We start from the raw sequence: 20,095 nt of genomic DNA, 5'->3' as shown, positions 1-20,095 counted from the left end.
CTCACTTGTTAGCAACTAAAAGAACTGTTGAGAACTAACAATGAAAGTGTAAGCGGTTAAAATGCAACATTATTTTCACGCATGTTTAATGTAAGGAAACACAAAAAAGGGCCAGTATTTTACGCAGAATACATAGAGACAGAGTTTAATAAACGAGAATCGTTTTGACATTTGGGAATGGTTTTCTATTTTGAAATACTTAACTCCATAATTTTCTTCAACTGTATAATTATAGATAGATAGATAGATAGATTTGTTCATGCATATATAGTTCACATTTACAAACAAAATATCACATGCAGTTATATTAAAGTCTGTTTAACAAAGAATTAGAGGTAAAATATATACTTAATCACAACGACGAAGAAAGAAATACCTGGTAAAAACGTCTGGCACTATATATGAGATAACATCTGAGAAATACTATGCAAGCTAAAAATCAAATAAACCGAATCACCATTAATACAATATAAGATCTGCCAATACCACACATTTCATACTAACAATGAGATGTGATTTCACTTTTTTTAAAGTATACTCTTCTTTACTTTTTTAACTGTATTGAAAAGCTGTTCTAGTCCCGGGTTGCTTGATAAAAGAAAGTATTTAAAAAATAAGGTCAGCCTGCAGCACCTTAAAATTGCCAGCATTATGTCAACTGTTGCCATGTTAGTATGATGGTCATTTAGTATCAAAAAAATATCTTGATTGTTTAATCCTATTCTTTAATTTAAGTCATCCAATATTACTAAAATCGAGACTTAAAAGGAGATTTCTACAACCATAGCCATATATTAATCTAACAACTTTGTTCTGAGTGACCTGTAAGCTATTCCTTTACTGTTTTGAGTTACCACATTACCAAGATGAAGATACATAGTCGAAATGACATTGTATTAAGGAATTACTCAAAGATGCACTCTTACTCCAAGATAAGATGTACCACAATTAATAATAATGTTTTAATATTCCAAAGAGGATGAATAAATGTCGAAAATAATGATTCTTAAGAAGGATACCGATTTTAATTTGAAAGTAATGAGCAAAAAACACGGTATTTTTACCTTATGACACTATAGTAGACCACAGTAAATCTTTTAGCATTCACCTATCATTTAATATTTTTGCACTTTATGCTATTAAATACACGGGTAAAATCTTGTTATCAGTAATTGATATTTTTCATAAATTCACCATTTTGTAAGTTGTTAAAGGTTTCTCAGTCACATTGATGTTTGTTATACATGTGTATGTATTATTTTGAATAAGAGTGTCGCTTTAACAATTTTAAGCTTTATATCTAAAAGCGGTTTAGTCAATACGAACATTGCAATCTAGAAATTACTTTACTGAGAATAGTGTCAACAATAGATGTACACAGATAGTTCATTGCCCAGCATACTAATAATACACATGTTCTGAAGTTATAGTATTTGACCATTGCAATGTACATGTTACAACTTTTGTTACTCTCCACTTAATACTGTTTTCATGTTCTTTACCAAGTATATTAATTATAAGATAAGGTTTTTTTGTGTGAGGAAATGACAACACTATCATAACAAAGCAGAGGTCCGACTATGCTTCCTTGATAAACGCCTCATGAGATGTTTATAAAGTCAGACACTGTAGTATTAACCTTGATAGCTTGTTTACGACCAGATAAATACGGCGGATACTACTCAATTGAATTCACACACATTTCTGTTAACTTCTGACATAGAATCATGTAATCTACGGTATCAAACGTCCTTTGCAGATCCAACATAATCATTCATGTATACAAACATTTGGAATTTTGGGTTAATATGGTCCGTCAGATGAATGACGCAGGAGTTAGTTGAAAGTTTACGTCTTAAACCACTTTGAAATTCGTACATTTAAGTACTCCTTGTTTGACAAGAAACGATACCCAAAAAAACTATACATAGTATGCTTACAGGTCGATGGTATGCTACAACAAAGCTATTTATTTGTTAAACAATGGTTTAACTTACGCCTTTTTGAGTTCACAAGGTACAATGTTACTAGTGATTAAACTGTTTACCAGATATGGTATATGTATCTTTGGAAAGGTGCAGTGCCTTCTAAAAAAAACGTGCTTGAGTGTTATCTTATCCCGTGATTTTTGAAAACTTCAGCTTAAACAGTTCTTTTTAAATGTATTCTCCTCTGATAGTGTGCAGTCTAAATGTTACAGAGTCAACTTTTCAACAAACGTTAAGGGTATGGAAGTAAAATAGGTTGTAAAATGTTATGCAATCTTACATTGTTCAAAGTAAAAGTTCACTTGCGACAGGTAAAAAGAGGGTTTACTGGATATGCATACTTTTGAGTACTTGGTATTATCAATATAAGCACAACATTTAATAAGTGTCCAGATTTCTCAAAAATTACAGTTCACATCTATACTACGGACAGTTTCACCTTTTCAACATACGGAACAAGGCAATTCTCCTTTCTTAATATTTGCCCCGAATTATCAGCATCCAAATACCATGGTCCGCTATTCTAAGCTGAGCATCTGGAATGTGCCTCGTGACCAACAGCTTCCATCTGCACCATTGGTAAGACTAAAAATCAACAGAGCTCGGGCGGACAAACAGACAGGTGGTAGACTCACGGTCACTTCCTATGATCCGCGTGCTCCACGTTTCATGGACCACACAGCCTTCCACAACCATCAGAAAGAGCTTGAAGACTGCATGCAAAGATTTTTCTTTTCTCATGAACTACAAGCCTTACTTGAGAAAGATTCCATTAATTTGACATTAATTTGACAGATGATCGTTTTGTTCTAGGGTGGTGTGTTGCATTTGCTATTTCATATTGTCTGGATGGTTCGGTGCGAGACAAATTCACGTTCCTGATGAGCTGGAAAAAACTATGGAAGATAAACAGTCTTTGCTTAAATTTGGAAAGGCTGCTGAGTGCAATCGTTCACCTGTTACAATTTTAAAGCATATGATTTATTCTGATGTATGTAATGTTGCCATTTGGGTATAAACCCGAAGACAATTCCATAAATGCTTCGAATCGATTCATGAGAAATAAAGGAAATGATGTTGTTGCGGAGAAAATTGACCTCGTAGTGTGCAAAGACTATAAAGGCATTGACAGGAGTGTAAATGGATTCGGCAATGACTTGACTTCAGATTCAAGTGAAAGCCGTAAATTTAAATTCCAAAAAAAAACAGAAATGACATGTCCATTGCAGAAGCTTGCGACAATAATTAGTCTGCTTAGTGAAGGACTTAAGTAGATATAACGGTATCTTGGAAAGCCTACTACTATCAAATCCAAATACATGTGCTTGTTCTAGGACTTTCTCGGGCAGCCTTTTTGACATGGCTTTCAAATGAACATATCCAAGTTGAAAGAGTTTCATTTGAATTTGATGCTTACACCAAAAGACTTTGCCGGCATTGAAACACTTATATGAATCAACGTTTGTTGTTTAAGGACTATCCTGGGCAGAATTTTTATCATGGCTGTTATATAAACATGCCCATGTTAAAAGAGTTTCAATTGACATCGATGCATTGCCCAAAAACACTTTGCCGGCTTTGGAACACTTCTTGAAACAGCGTTTGTGCCTGAAGCTGCTTTCAAAGAGAGTGAAGCATGGGGTGGTACCAGCAATCCGGGCATCATATGTTGCATACTGTTATGTGTACACTGTCAGAAGACTCGAAAACTGATACAACACATTTACAATGTATTATGTCACGCGTCAGATAAATAAAGACATCATACATGTACACATACTTTGTCTAGCGTTACTTGTCTAAGTTATTATTTTTGTTGATTAATTAAATAAATTATGCTCTTTTATTGCCAACCAATGACCTTTTTCATTCGATTTTGGCTACTTCCTTTCATGATATTAAGATTAAACGTCTTGTCTTCTTCTTACGATTAAAGTAACGCTGCATGAACAAATGTATTTAAAAGAATAGCGAATAGAGTGCTGAATTCTCGAAACTACCTTAGTCTCTTATAACAGTATTACCTAAGCGCTCATTGTTGCATTTTGTCCCAATTATGTAATAACCATTTTAAGAATAGCAATCTTCGTGCACGGTGAACCAGAACTCGGTGTCTTTAAACCAAGTACTCAGTGTGTGGTGCACCATAACTCGGTGTCTATAAACCAAGTACTCAGTATGTGGTGCACCAGACGTCGGGGTCTTTAAAACCAGTACTTAGTGTATGGTGAACCAGAACTCGGAGTCTTATAACCAAGTACTCATTGTATGGTGACTAACAACTAGGTGTCTTATAACCAAGTACTCAGTGTATGGTGACCAAGAACTCGGTGTCTTTCAAACCAGAACATAGTGCATGGTGAACCATAACTCGTTGTCTTTCAAACCAGTACATAGTGCATGGTGAACCATAACTCGGTGTCTTTAAAACCAGTACACAGTTTATGGTGAACCATAACTCGATGTCTTTAAAACCAGTACATAGTGCATGGTGAACAATAACTCGGTGTCTTTCAAACCAGAATACAGTGCATGGTGAACGATAACTCGGTGTCTTTCAAACCAGTACATAGTGCATGGTGAACCATAACTCGGTGTCTTTACAACCAGTACACAGTGAATGATTAAACATAAATCGGTGTCTTTCAACCCAGTACACAGTGTATGGTGAACGATATCTCGGTGTGTCTTTCAAACCAGTACACAGTGTATGGTGACCAAGAACTCGGTGTCTTTCAAACCAGTACACAGTGCATGGTGAACCATACCTCGGTGTCTTTAAAACCAGTACACAGTGCATGGTAAACCATAACTCAAACCAGTTCACAGTGTATGGGTAAACCATAATTCGGTGTCTTTCAAACCAGTACACAGTGTATGGTGAACAATAACTCGATGTCTTTGAAACCAGTACATAGTGCATGGTGAACCATAACTCGATGTCTTTCAAACCAGTACACAGTGTATGATGAACCATAACTCGGTGTCTTTCAAACAAGAACTCAGTGTACGGTGAACCATAACTCGGTGCCTTTCAAACCAGTTCACTGTGCATGGTGAACGATAACTCGGTGTCTTTCAAACCAGTACATAGTGGATGGTGACCCAGAACTCGGTGTCTTTTAAACCAGTACACAGTGCATGGTGAACCATAAATCGGTGTATTTCAAACAAGTACACAGTGCATGGGTAAACCATAATTCGGTGTCTTTCAAACCAGTACACAGTGTATGGTGAACCATAACTCGGTGTCTTTCAAACCAGTACATAGTGCATGTTGAACCATAACTCGGTGTCTTTCAAACCAGTACACAGTGTATGGTGAACCATAACTCGGTTTCTTTCAAACCAGTACACAGTGCATGGTGAACCATAACTCGGTGTATTTCAAACAAGTACACAGTGCATGGGTAAACCATAATTCGGTGTCTTTCAAACCAGTACACAGTGTATGGTGAACCATAACTCGGTGTTTTTCAAACCAGTACATAGTGCATGTTGAACCATAACTCGGTGTCTTTCAAACCAGTACACAGTGTATGGTGAACCATAACTCGGGTTCTTTCAAACCAGAACTCAGTGTATGGTGAACCATAACTCGGTGTCTTTCAAACCAGTTCACTGTGCATGGTGAACGATAATTCGGTGTCTTTCAAACCAGTACATAGTGGATGGTGACCCAGAACTCGGTGTCTTTACAACCAGTACATAGTGCATGATGAACCATAATTCGGTGTCTTTACAACCAGTACACAATGTATAATGAACCATAACTCGGTGTCTTTCAAACCAGTACACAGTGTATAGTGAACGATAACTCGGTGTCTTTCAAACCAGTACACAGTGTATGGTGAACCATAACTCGGTGTCTTTCAAACCAGTACTCAGTGTATGGTGAACCTGTACCCGGTATCTCAATTTTTAATGCTAAATACATTAATGCAAATTTGTTCAAAATGAAAACCACGAACTGTTCATTATGGTTTACATAATAATAATTCTAGAAAATATATTTGCTAACTTGTTTAAAGTGAAATGTGAAATAATCTTTGATGGCCCATTAAAGCTCAAATACTTAAATGGGGTTCTTGGTATTTACACTTCGTAGATTACTATTGAAACTGGTTATATAATGCACTGGAAAGGAATACATGTTTGTTCAAATCTGGTGTTGTTGAAAATTTAGATGATGGCAGTAACCACATATTGTTTTATGAATGAAATTTTAATGACACACAATGTAAACAGTTACACTATACTGGTACATGGTAAATGAAAGCATCAGTGTCTTATTATGTAGGTTAAAGTTCCATTAGGACAATGAACTTACAAGTGTTGTTGTGTTTGTAGCTTGACCAGGTCGTTCACTGTGTTGACATGGTTGATGAACCCTCAAAATTTCGATGCAATAGATTATGATTCTTGTAGTCGGTTAGTTTCTGAATTCTTAAGGGATATTTTTGCGAATAATCCTTTGGCTTCAGATGGGAATAATGAAAGAAGTTCATGTGACAGAAAATGTATCCAATTATAAATATTTTACTGAAGTGACCCTTTGAAATTTCCAAAACGTTCGGATATGTCAAACGGCATCTTCCTGATGGGATATTGAACGCTTTCATCCCGACTTATTTGTGCTAGATGTGTGGGCTTCTTCATGATCACTTGGATTTTTTAAATATTTCCTACATTACACTTCTTTCCTATGAAATAGTAACAGGCATTGAATGAATCAATACTGGAAAACCTGTGTAAAAAGCCTTGCACTTTAATCATCACATGTTTTGTTCAGTCCACATCTATTTGACTCATAATCAGTTAGTATTTCACTAAGGTCTTCAATGTTTGGGCTCATTTTCACTTTTTTACGTACTTATTTCAATTTCTAACATTTCAACTTCGCTTGGTACAAGTTTTGTTTTTGAGTAGTTTTCATGATAAGTTAATATACATTTTGTTGAGTCTCTATGACCATGACATTCTCGGTCTGACATTATATGTGTCTAGGTGTGGTTCCAGAGGCCAAGCAGAAAGTATCAATTAAATTTGGCTGGAAAACATCATGTGATAATATTAAAGTGTTTATTTAAACAGATGAAAATGTATTAGTTTGATTTTCGAAGGAGGAGGTTATATCAAGTGACCCGGCAAATGTCCTATTTATTTAACTCTATCGTCTCTGGGTTACCATTATTGTCGAGCAATGCAGCAGGACAATTATCAGTTGATTTTAAATAAATGATGCAAATCATGAAAAATTAATTTAAATGTCGCGCATTTACCATGCTGTGGTTACGATAATGTTTTACGTAATTATATCCTTAATCCATATCCTTCCCAATTTCCGCAAGCTTCAAATTCCGCAAATTCCTAATAGCCAAAAATTAGGGGATACACGGGGGAAACCTAGTGTTACACTATTCGGGATTAACCCTGGCCCCTAATTACATTCCAATTTTTGCAATTGTAACCAACAGCATTTGATGGATATATTCCGCCAATAACCTGCACGATCCATCCTCCCAACCCAGGTTCAACTCCATGGTCAAGGGAGATAAATCCTTAAATAAATTACTAGAATGATTGTTCTTGCTAGGTTTATCCATAGATTAGACCATCATATGAATAGCAACACAAGTCAGAAGCATGCCGCCTAGAATTTTCCGCCACAGCAAAATTGTGTGAGCACTTCTAAACAAATTTGTCCCCCAAAATTCTTATCTAAATTTCAACATATTTGACTGCAGAAGGATCATTGAGGAACTTGATTAAAGCTGCCTGCAATGTGACAAGGTACATCCGATAACCAACTTGGGGCAGGTGGACACCGTCAGAAGAGTAGAAACCAGGCGTTCTGCGATCAATATTTGAGACAACTATCCGACCACTATTTCTGCTACAAACAGCCTGTCGACCCAAACGATTTGCACGTTTTCTCTTTAAATCCATTGGTTTCGCAGATGCATCATCCACCCCCCTCCAATGCAACCTTAGGAGGATATCAAACGAAGCTAATAATGCAGTAGGGAAAACGCTACGTATATGCTTTAAATCTGAAAAGACATGCGCTTTGAATTCACCTAGCTCCATAGATGACAGATCATTGCCGCCCAAATTGATCACAATAATGCGCGGTGCCTTCCTTGACATGGTCTTAAGTTGAAATTTCGGCAACAAATCTTTCCATCGCATCCCAGGGGACCCCAGCCACTTTATATTAAAGCCATCGACCTTCAGACAGCCTCCACCTGACCCACTTTGGCCTGACCCGCGCTAGCCACCAGTGAGTCGCCAATTATCCAAATATCTGTAAGAACATCATTTAATTAGGTAAGTTCGCTGTACGGATATATGTTTTATAAGAGTCGGAAGTCAACCTCCCCATCCGTTGTATCTCACTATCGGAAACACCATCCAACGCTAACTGTGTGGCTCGACCAATGCGGAAACTATGCGATTTGTAATAAGCATACGATAAATGCACTTTCGTGATGGTTTTGGTGAGGACCCCTGAGAATTCAGCCCTAGTTAGTGGCCGCCCGTTCTGATGGAGGAACAAGAAACCATCACCACCTGGGCGTACCGAAATCCCCCTCCTTCGGGATCCTCATGGTCATAGGTGTCCTGCTAGTTTTGCATGTCCAGACCGTAACCAATAAGGCTCTGTTGTCGCCTTCGAATACGAGATCGCTCCTGCGAAGTGGATCTGGTGACGTACCCGATAACGCCAGCTCGCTTACTCTAAATAAACCAAAATAAGCCAAGACATACGCTGCCCTAAATAAGGTTGTCTCAAAATGCGAATAACAAACACTGCCCAAAGCGGTGTGTATCTTTGACAATATGGACTGCGTGATTGGGGCCCTGGTGTCGGGCCTTTTGCATGACCGACGACAACCCTCTAACATCTTCCTAACTACAAATGCGCTACATTGGTCTGCCCAACCATGTAACTTATGATAAAAGCTAAGACCGGCAAGATATACAGAAATTGTCGAAGAGGCATAATGTTGCTCAAAACATCTGGCAATGAAAAGAACTATATGATTAATAGGTGTTGGCCAGAGAGAAGGCAATTCACATTCCAGCCGAAACTTTGTCAATGCAGCAACTGATCGTCGATAGACGCCTTTCGTGTTGCATGAAATACTAGCAGCTATTAATTGTGTTGCTGTGTGGTGAATATGCTCCATTTTTGAGCTGGGACCGGCTCTGGTTCTGGATTGGCCCTTGGAGCCAACTCTTTGAACCGCCTGATCTGTAAACGAGATAAAGAGTCACATTATAAGTTTTTTGTACCAGGGAGTTGCACAGCTCTGATCACGATATTATGTGCCAAACACTCAAGTGTAATACTTCTTAAAACCACCATTACATGATCATTTTTGGAGGTCATAATGTTTATGACCGCCACTACATATTGATTATCACAATTGAATTGAATTTTCTTGCTTTGCAGCTGGGCGCCCCATAACCTTATTGCCACCAGCATTGGGAATGTTTCTAAAAGCGTAATGTCTTTTGTTAACTCCTTCTCGTGCCAGCTATCAGGCCACGCATCACAGCACCAGTTGCCCTCAAAATACACACCAAAGCCCAAGCTTTTGCCACCTGCACTGTCCGTGAAAAGTTCAACGTCTGCATAACAGCACCAAAAAAGATCATGAAACATAGAAATTCCGTTATACTTGCTGAAGAAAATCAACAACATTTCCAGATCGGCCTTGATTGCCCTTGTAACCCGGAGATGATGATGCGGCTTTGTAATCCACATATGGAATTGATGAGCTTACGGCAAAAAGGACGACCAGGAAGAATTGCTCTACAGGCGAAATTCAAAGCACCAATGAGCGACTGCATTTCCCGCAACTTTACCCTCGATTTTGCTACAACAGACTCTAATTTTTTAACAATGTCCTTAATTTTCTCCAGAGGCATGCGTACAACAAGTTCGTCTGAATCAAGCTCTAAACCCAGAAAACAAAGAACAGTTACTGGACCCTCTGTTTTCTCGTCTGCCAATGGTACCCCCAAATTTGCCATACACTTAACAAATACAGACATCAGATGCTGACATTCGGTAGTATCACATCTGCCCCCACCCAGAAAATCAACAAGGTAATGTAATAAATTCTCACTCGATGCTTTTCTATGCACACAAAATTCTAAAAGAAATGGCAAACTGCAAGGTTCTGCAAGAAATCAAAATAAAATGAACCCCCAAAATGGAACCCAAGCAAATCAAAGTCATTTGGATGAACCGGCAAAAGTCTAAATGCACTCTTAATATTCATTTTGAAAAGCATTGCCCCTTGTCCCAGACCCTGTATCATTTCAACGGCCTTGTCAAAATTTGTGTAGTGGACCGAGCAAAGGGCTGGGTCAATAAAATCGTTAACAGAATTACCAACTGGATAAGACAGATGATGTATCATCCTGAAGTCTCCTGGGTCTTCTTGGGAACCAGTCCAATAGGTGACAAGCGAAGATTCGAAATTGGACTTGAAACAAATGGGCCTGCTAAACGACCTGCAGCAACTTCTTTCGCATTTTTTTCTAAAATTATGCCTCGATTTAAGTTTGCAGACTTAAGGTTAGTTGCAAATGAGGATTGCCTAGGACCGCTGTAATACAAAGGAAAACCAAATGTAAAACCATCAAGTATGACTTTAGCCTGATCGCTTGGATGCAGTTCGATTTGTAATTGTTGTATGTGAATTGGGGAGGGCGCTAAGAACAAAATACCTGGAATATACGAATGATTACTGCTGACGGTTGTAAGACCCTCGCTGGCCATACACTCGTCCAAAGGTTCTCCTGCATTGCTGGCCCCTAATCCTGTATTGGCAACGAAAATTATTACTGTTCATGTTTCCCATCTGGTCAAAATTATCTGGCCTGGCACCAGTGGTACTGTTGGCGAGGGAACAACCTGACTTGCCATGACGTGGCGACATGCATATTGAACATTTGTGGGCAAATCTACAGGGGTTCCACTGACAGTACCCCCTGTTGAAATCGAGGCAAGAAGGCATTTTAGCATTGCCCAAAGTAGGATTAGATTGTGGTCTATATGTTTGCAGGGGCTGAGGCATTGACATGATCCTCAACCACAAATCAGGGTTTATCTTATTCCATGGCTGTGGAGACATAGCTTGCCGCAGACGGAACTGATCATCATAGGTACGCCATGCAAAGGCGTGCAGCACATTCCCTTATAGTGTTCATGTACCCCAACAGTTCCCGTGCTTTATTGGGGGCCTTGCACAGGAAGATGTCCATGAAAACTACAAAGGCGTCTGTCCACTTTTCTATGCTGGTCACTTTGTCTGTGCATGACCGCGCTTTGGTCTCCAGGACCCCCTGCTCATTCAACCGAATGACACCACCCTCATTGTACATAGCTGTGAGCTCAATTGAGCCCTTTAACAAAACAGCAAGATTAACGTATTCATTATTCCAGATCTTATTACAAATCTGAACAGGTATATGTGCAGAAAGTCCATCCCCACCACACCTTGACAGTTCTGGCAGAGCACCAAATGGCTCAAATGTATCAGCCCTAAAAGCTTTCTCAAAATCAATAAAACGACCAATACTATCACCTTCGGCCTCCGTTTCCCCTTCGTCCGCGTCCGGTACCGAACGCACCACCTCCGCCACCGCGCCTTCCCTTGTCCTTGTTTTCTTTGGAGCGGGCTCAGGGTTAGATTTAACCCGTGTCCGTCCTTTACCCCTGCCTGGCATTTTGAAAATCTTGCAAAACTAATTTGAAAACTATATTAAATGTAGAAGATTGTTGAAGATTGTTGAAGATTAAATTCGATTAAAAAACCTTTTTTGCTAGAGAACGAAACTAAATCTAGAAAATTTTGAAACCGGAAGTGAAAGGGAGAAAACTCGTAACTGCATTCGCAACCCAATGGTTCGAACCAACCGGTTCGTCCCCGATTATGAAAATGGCGGATGTTCCCATGCGAAAATAAACGCGATTACGGTACACGACCTAATCGCCATTATGTTACTTATTAAGCGAAATTCGCAAAACATTACTAGTTAACCTGTTAATGTAGCACAGCTAAAACAATAAGCAGTTCTGGGCATTTTTAAGCCAGTATATAGACTTATGATCTTTATCTTACCGAAAAGGTTTCGCGAATATTAACTTGATAGCTAGATAAATATCGCGAAAAATAAGTGGTTAACACGAAACTATACGCGAACGTTAACAGGTTATCTTACGGCAGATACATGCAGCAATAGAATATTTAATTTGTTGGGACGGATTTTCGGGCATTGGTTGTGTGCCTATTTCCTATCCTACTTATTAATTAATGTGACATTAGTTTATAGATGGATTTTCGGGCATTGGTTGTGTGCCTATTTCCTGTCCAACTAAATTATATACCGAAAAGGTTACTGTTGGGAATACCAACAGTCTGGGCACTGCAGAAAGCCAAAGTGCACTGTCGCCCACCATTGTAACAACTATGAAGGACCCCATGGTGCTTCACGCTGCTCAAAACCATTCAATTTACCAAAACAATACCCTTAAACAATTGCAATCCCTCTTGGAGTCACCTCAACTTTGCCTGTAAGGTTATCAAACCGGGAAGGTGTTTCTTGCGCCGCCTCTATGACTTAACCATGGGGTATTCAAAACCCAATCATCCGACTTACGAGCTAAACTAGGGCTGACAGCGTTATGGCACACGTTTCTCAATGATTACATTGGCTGTACATTTTTAACAGTGGATATATTTTCCACTTCGATAAATCTCAAGTTGTTCACCGATGCGGCAGAGTAAAAAAGGTTTCGCATTTACCCATGGGTCATCTTGGTCCTTCGGTGCATTTTCCTAAAAAGTCAAACAACATCATATCAACATTCTTGAACTGTACCCCATTACACTTGGGGTTACTATGTTTGGACATCTTTGGCAGAACAATAACATTTGTTTCATCTGTGACAATATACCAGTTGTGTACTGCCTAAACAAACAGTCATCAAAGGACAAAATCATGATAAGCTCATTAGGAATATCGTTCTCTCCGCATTGGAAAACACTTTCTGTTTCCAGGTCAAACACCTTAGCACCAAGAAAAATATAAGTTGTGACCCTTCTCGGTTACAGGTCCAAGAAGCACTGGCCTTAGCACCATATCTGAACAAAACACCTCTACCATTACCACTCAGATGAGCCCACGAACATTGCTCCAGTGAAAACCCATCTTATAACTGCATCTCTTGCACTGTCAACAAGGCTCTCATATAAAAGATTTTGGTCAATGTTTACTATTTTTGTTTCAAATACGCCAAAATCAAGAAGTTACTTACCAGCAACACCTGACACCGTTGCCTCATTTGTGGCCAACCTACATTTACTAAAATACTCTCTATCTACCATAAGCAGTCACCTTTAGGCAATAACGTATCAACATCTACAACTAATCCTGATCCGTGCAATTTCTTCATCATTCGCCGCATGGTTCTCATCCAACTCAGAACCTGACTGCCGAAAACCTCTTCTGCATGAGGACATTAAGACACTTTGCAAAGCCAATGCATTCGTATTTGCAACAAATCCCTTTTTAAGAAAGTTATGACAAGAGATTTTTTTGATATCCTTTCATGGATTCTTTCGAATGGGCGAAGTTCTCCCTTCAAAACGCAACAAAGACCAGCAAGTCGTTCAAATAAAACGTGGAATTTAAGCAGAAATCTGTTCACATATGACTGCATCGACAAAAAAACTAAGAAAATATGCACAATAATCATCCCCTCTTCTAAATCTTTTAGCCCTGTCACTTCCTTAAAAAGCTACCTCAGTTTGAGAGGGAATAGTCAGGGTCCTTGTTTTCATATTGGCAAACAATTCCTCCTTAACACTGGAGAAATTCAAAACACTTTCCGTGAAACTTTTACACTTTGTCAACCTGTCACCTAATAACTACAAATTTCCCAGTATTCGGATTGGAGCTTTCACGCAAGCAGTTATATCAGGAAAATCTGAACAAGCTGTTTTTAAGAAGATGAAAATCTAAGGCTTTTAGAATTTCAAAACATTTCATCCTTATACTACTGATGTTGATCGTGCATCAGAATGAACAGGATTTGCCCTCCATTATACCTTTTAGTTTATAAAGATGTTGGTTGTGTATCTCTAAAACATATTCGTATCACTTGCCTATACTATAATACTGTGTTGATGTTTGAAGTGCATCAGTATTTCCTATGCAATTGAAATAGTTTTTCTAGTCAGCAGTGGAATTCTTTTTTATTCCATTTATTTGCTATTGTTATTATATACAGCATTGCTAAACATTTTAACATCTTTTGTACACCTACCTTGAAGTGTTCATTGTTTGTATCTTTTACATATTTACATTAATGTTACACATATTTCCTTCACCTTTGCTTGTTATTTATCATTGTGTCAACTTGTTATGGGGTCATATTTTATATGACACTTCAATATTACATGAACATTGTTGTAATTCTATATATATGTTAATTGTTTGGCATTTCGTTTTAGACCTTAGGTCAACTTACTCTAGTCAAATAACTTTGCGTTCTCCCTTCCTTTGGTTGGACTTGGTTTGGGACTTTCTTTTACGCCCAACTTTATGGGACTTTTACACATTACTTACATTATTATGTAATCATACAAGTTATGCGAACTGGGTTGCAAATGCACCAGTCCTTTTCAAAATAAATTCCGGCTGATGCAATATGTATCAGCCCTTTTCAATCCAATTGGGTGTTAGTATTTTCTGTCCCATAAATGAACTTCGGATGTGAGAGCGCAAATATAAAATGATTTCACCATACATGATGGATGGACTATTCCGGTAAATCGTGTAATTATACCTCCACGTGGACGTGAAACAACGTTGGACACGTTGTATGAAGGACATCTAAGCGCAACCAGGATGAACTCCTTAGCCATATTGTATGGTTGGTTACATTTAATGGACACTGAAAGTGAAAATCATGGGAAACACTGTCAATTATTTCAGACAAACAGTGACATACCCGCAGAAGCGATATTGCATCCGTGTGAATGGCCGCAACGACATTTATCGAGACATATATCGACTCTTCAGGTCCATTCACTGGGAAAATGTTTTTGGTCATAATCGATCTAAATTCAAAGTGGATCGAAGCATTCGATACGAACAAAGCGACTTCAGCATTGGCAACTATTGCAAATGACATTTGCTTAATATGAAATATGCCAGCAACTGGTCACAGACAATGCAGTGCAGTCAATAGTTCAGAATTTGACGAGTTCGTGAAAGAGAGTGGCACAAAGCCCATTCCAGTTGCGAGCGAGCAATGGTCTGGGAGAGCGAGCTGTAGTGGTAATCAAAAGGGGTTTAAAAACGTCATGAGCCTATTCGGCAAAAGTTGATAAAGGTGTTACAAATGTACTCACATATCGACTCGAACCGAAAACCAAACTTGACATGAGCTTTATCACGTGCATTCGAGTCGTTTAAGCCAGAAATTATTATATGGTTTGCCTTTTTATAATGATTTTACTTCATGCAATGCAGTCTGTTGTTAGCCAACACTAGCAGTACAATCTTTTAAGCCACCAATTATTATATTATTGGCATTTTATGATGCCTTTACTTTTCATGCAATGCAGTCTGTTGTTAGCACATAAAATAATTCAGTGACAATCAATTTAAACTGAGATAAACAAAATACACAATACAAAAAACATAACAATTAATTTATAATTTCATAAAAAAACTTACGAACATTTCTACAAAAAGAGATATTCTGCACGTACATTGCCATTATCGAATGAAGGTAAAAGGGTAAGAATAAAACTAGACAATGAGAAGAAATGGGAAACTTTTACGATTCCATTTCAAGAGATGAGTTCCAAATGGTCGGATATCATAAGTGTAAATTATGTATTACATATAAATCTACACACAATCTACCAACTATCATAACAGTGTCGTTAGCCACCAATTATTATATGTTTGGTAATTGTATTTGGATACGTGTATGCGGTATTATCACTGGTGTTACATTCTCTGTCTAAGCCACCAATTACGATATGATCGGCTATTTTCGTTAGCACTGCACATTTGACCGATCATGCATCCTTAATGCAGCAAAATCATGCATGTTAAAACATCTGTATGCCCACATGTAATAATAAATATATGCTATGGCTTGTTGAGCCTAGAAACTGAAACTGTTTATTTCATTATACGCCTATTTTTGTACTAAATCACATTCAATGGCATTGCATATCAGTATGAACCATGAACCATACAAATAGCTGAAAACACAACAAAAAGGTACACTGAATGCCTTAAACAAAAATACATAAAAACTGAAAATTAATGACACATTTTAACGACACATTTAAACAATACCTATGTTCCAATAAAACCAAAAAACAGCACATATCTCAGTTATGTATAACAATTATTTAATAATATTATCGAAAAGTCTCTTATATAGCGATATTATTAATTTTTTACTGTTATTGACCACTATATCCAAACAACGCATAACAGTCTCTAAAAAAGTGCGTTTTAGTTTGTTCCAGAGCCTAGGGCCAACTGTACTAACACCTGTGTTTTTTTTTGTCTTTTTCTTAAGGGATCTCAAACTGCAACTCTGTTGAATCTGAATACCTTCACCCTGATCTCGTTTGGGTGTGTTTAGACAATATAGTCCCGTGAGGTAGGCGGGTCTATCATTAACAGAACATTGGTACACGAAACACAGTAATGTGAAGTTAATTCTGGCCTTGATAGGTAGCAAGTGTAGTTCATATAGAGGTTGTTTAGAACTTTTGTTGCTACGGTTTAAAACTAGTTTTGTACACATTTTGAATACGTTGCATTTTGTATAGATACATTCTGCTATGCCACGCAGTATAGAATTGCAGTAATTTAAGTGCGAAATGATTAATGACACTACAAAGATTTTTGTTGCATCTAAAGTAAGCAGTATACGAATACCTTTAATTCTCAGATAGTTTAGCATTGTGTTCCTGCATTTGCACTTTGTCCCCAGCTATGTCTATCTCGTTAGTCCAACATTAGTTTAACTGTGCTCTACTGCCAAACATATAAATTCAGTTTTTGATGTGTTAATTTTTGCATATTGTTCAAGTTCTTTGATCGCATTTAGTTCATTGGTAACTAAAGTTGGCCAAAAACGTTCCTTTGCATGGTGGTCACCTACTTATTCATAGACCCGATATGGATAATGGGATAGCATCGATTAATGTTCCAGCATACGTGAGATAAAGTGAGGGACCAATGCATATCCTTGTGGAGCACTGCATTCCAAGGTACTCGAATATGAATGTGAAGTGGTGTTGGCGGTGTTGACACACACACACAACCTAGCCTGAGTGAACATAATTACTTTGAGTTCTGCATCATATATATATACCATATTGTTATGCTTGCTTGTTTATATGTGCCTTTCATTTCAGGGTGTTAATAAGGTCAACATATTGTTGTGGTAAAAGTAAACGCGCTGCAGGTCATGGTGAGCCAGTGCTAGTCGTTTGACCAACCTTCTTGCATGTGCCGTAGCCAAGGACACTGAGGTTCTGAAGGAAATCCCCACCCTGCTATCATCCCCGGAAAATGATCAGCCAACCAGGCCTAGGAAAAATCGGCGTCTTGTCGGTACTGAAAATTTCATCTACATCCAGTATGAACAATTGTACTAATACACCATCTGCGAAGTCAGATATTGGGGGCCCCAGGTCATTTCAGACTTTTCTGATGCGGGTTCAGTCAGTGAACCAGAACAACTTACCAGTTCACCAGTTAATCTAGGTGTTTTTTCAAACTTTTTTGTTGTTGTTTGTTTTCACATGTGCGCCCTACAGTTTGTAACCTTAACACGAATGTATAAGGTCAATAGACATCAAACACAAACTACAACCAAAGAAAAGACATATACCGAAATTTAGAAGTCTTCAACCATTCCAATAACGAAATTTCTCGCTTGGGCTCGTGCCTTTCAACTGTATGCAGACATTTACACGTACAAATGTCCTCATGAGGCTCCTTAAATTTTCTGTTCCATGACACTGATCCAAAATCTTGCTCAGAGTCAAACGTCTTGGCAAACATACGTGAAAATTTGCCATCTTCGGGCTATTTCCCTTTACCAAACTGAGACACTATTATGTTGTCAAAATTATTCCAATTCCTCACGATTTCTTTCCTTTGCCACTTCTGGTACCCCAGAAAAAAAAAATCACTTGCCCCTGTCACACACAAAATGTACACTCGTTTTGGACACGCCATAACAGTTTTGTTTCAAAAAATAGGCGTGCTGAGATCCAGTCTTCCAGCAACAAGTCAACTGTTTCCGATATCATTGCTCACCTTCATACAATGTGCTTAGCTCCATCTACCATAAGTAGCCATTTTTAAGTCATCACAAGCCGCAAGGTCACTGAGACCCATGTGATTCATTTCAATATTTATGAAAAAGCTGCAGAAACAAGCACAGTAGCAAAACGTTTAAACATAAAACAAATTCAACGTATGATACGTTATGGTCGTAAGCTAAACACCTCTCGAGATACATGTCAATCTCTGCTACATAAAGATGTGAGTAATCTTTACGTAGCAACATCACACCTTTTCTAGGATAATTACTAGTTTAATTGTTTGTTCCAATTTATTTTCCTCATAGCATTTTTTTGGTTTCTTTTGCATGGTAGAACTTCTGTCATCGAATGTTGCAAGTGCCAAAAAAATGGTTAAAAACACGTTCAAATCACAAAACGACATACTTCAACACTTACACAGCTTCTGCATTAGCACAAACAATAGTGTTAGGCGTCACAGAACAAATATCATACGCATGAGCCCTTGGATACCGAATGCATTCAAACGATACATAAAAACTCTTAAGCCTTCAATGTTCATACAAACCATAAAAGCGAAATCAATCATGTTACTGCATCTCATCACGTGACACCTTTAAACCAATGTAGTCCGGCAGCCAAATGGGATATTTTGGATGAACCTTGCATCGGAGTGTTTAGAAAATGTTTATAGCTTTTTAAGTAGTTTAGGCCCCCTAGTTAAGGAATCCATTTGATGGCCTCACACCACCCTTAGGGAAATCGAGATATTCAAGATGGCGTCCAAGATGGCCTTTTACCAAAATCAACAATTGACTAGTATATTTGTATTAATCCATTAATTCCTGTGTAAATGTATGCCATTATGTATTTTTATTGCAAACCGATCCATTCCAAAATATTTTATATCATAATAAGGCCATCATGGCGCCCAAAATGGCCGCCAAAACAAAGAAAATTGACAATTGAGTTAGTTTCTTTTTAAAATATCATCAATTGTTAAACACATGCATCTCGTTTTTACATTGCAATGCATATATGCAATATAGGTATCACACATGACGTTATATAATTACATATTAACCAAGATGGCGTCCAATATGGCCTCCAAGATAAGCATGTATAAAAACAATGACATTTTATTTATTCTAATTTACTTCTGAAGAATTACTGAGTAAAACATTTGTAAGTGGAATAATAGACAGCATGGGTGACCTCAAGGAAATTCTTGCAGAGCTGTAGATCTAGAAGTAGAACATGAAAGCTATGGATAACTGTGTTATAAAACCAGTGCTGATCATGATGCTTCACATCATAGCTGAAAAAGAAACTGACTAGGGTCTCCAATTGGTAGCTATTAAATCTATGATCCCCTACTTCTTTGAAGCAGGACACGTACATTACGATTGATATTCAACCGCTCCTTTTTACGATCTATGGAGTCAATGCCCGGTTCATGTAGGTAAATATTTCGGAAAGGTGAGCTTGTGATGCGTCACATTCTTGGAGTTTGGGACGGCATTTCGAGTGATATGTTCATTGAGACAACATTTATGAGATACTGGTATGGAAAACAAGGCATAATTGGTATAACATTGAAATCCGACACACCCAAGATATGGTCTCTTGGTCTATACATTTGTAGCAGCTTGAGGTCAGATATCTTAAGCTTTGCAAATAGCGAGTATGTTAAGCCATATAATGATAAACCCACAGAGGAAATGAAGGCAA

General features: G+C 38.1%; 1 pseudogene; it reads right to left on the bottom strand.

Annotated features, from left to right (window-relative positions):
• Positions 1–10,750: 10,750 nt before the first annotated feature.
• On the bottom strand, positions 10,751–11,735 carry LOC128237050 (uncharacterized; annotated as a pseudogene).
• Positions 11,736–20,095: the final 8,360 nt, after the last annotated feature.

Source organism: Mya arenaria, chromosome 6, assembly GCF_026914265.1.
Source record: "Mya arenaria isolate MELC-2E11 chromosome 6, ASM2691426v1".
NCBI lineage: Eukaryota > Metazoa > Mollusca > Bivalvia > Myida > Myidae > Mya > Mya arenaria.
Note: the sequence above shows the minus strand (reverse complement) of the source record. Positions and strands in the feature narration are given on the sequence as shown.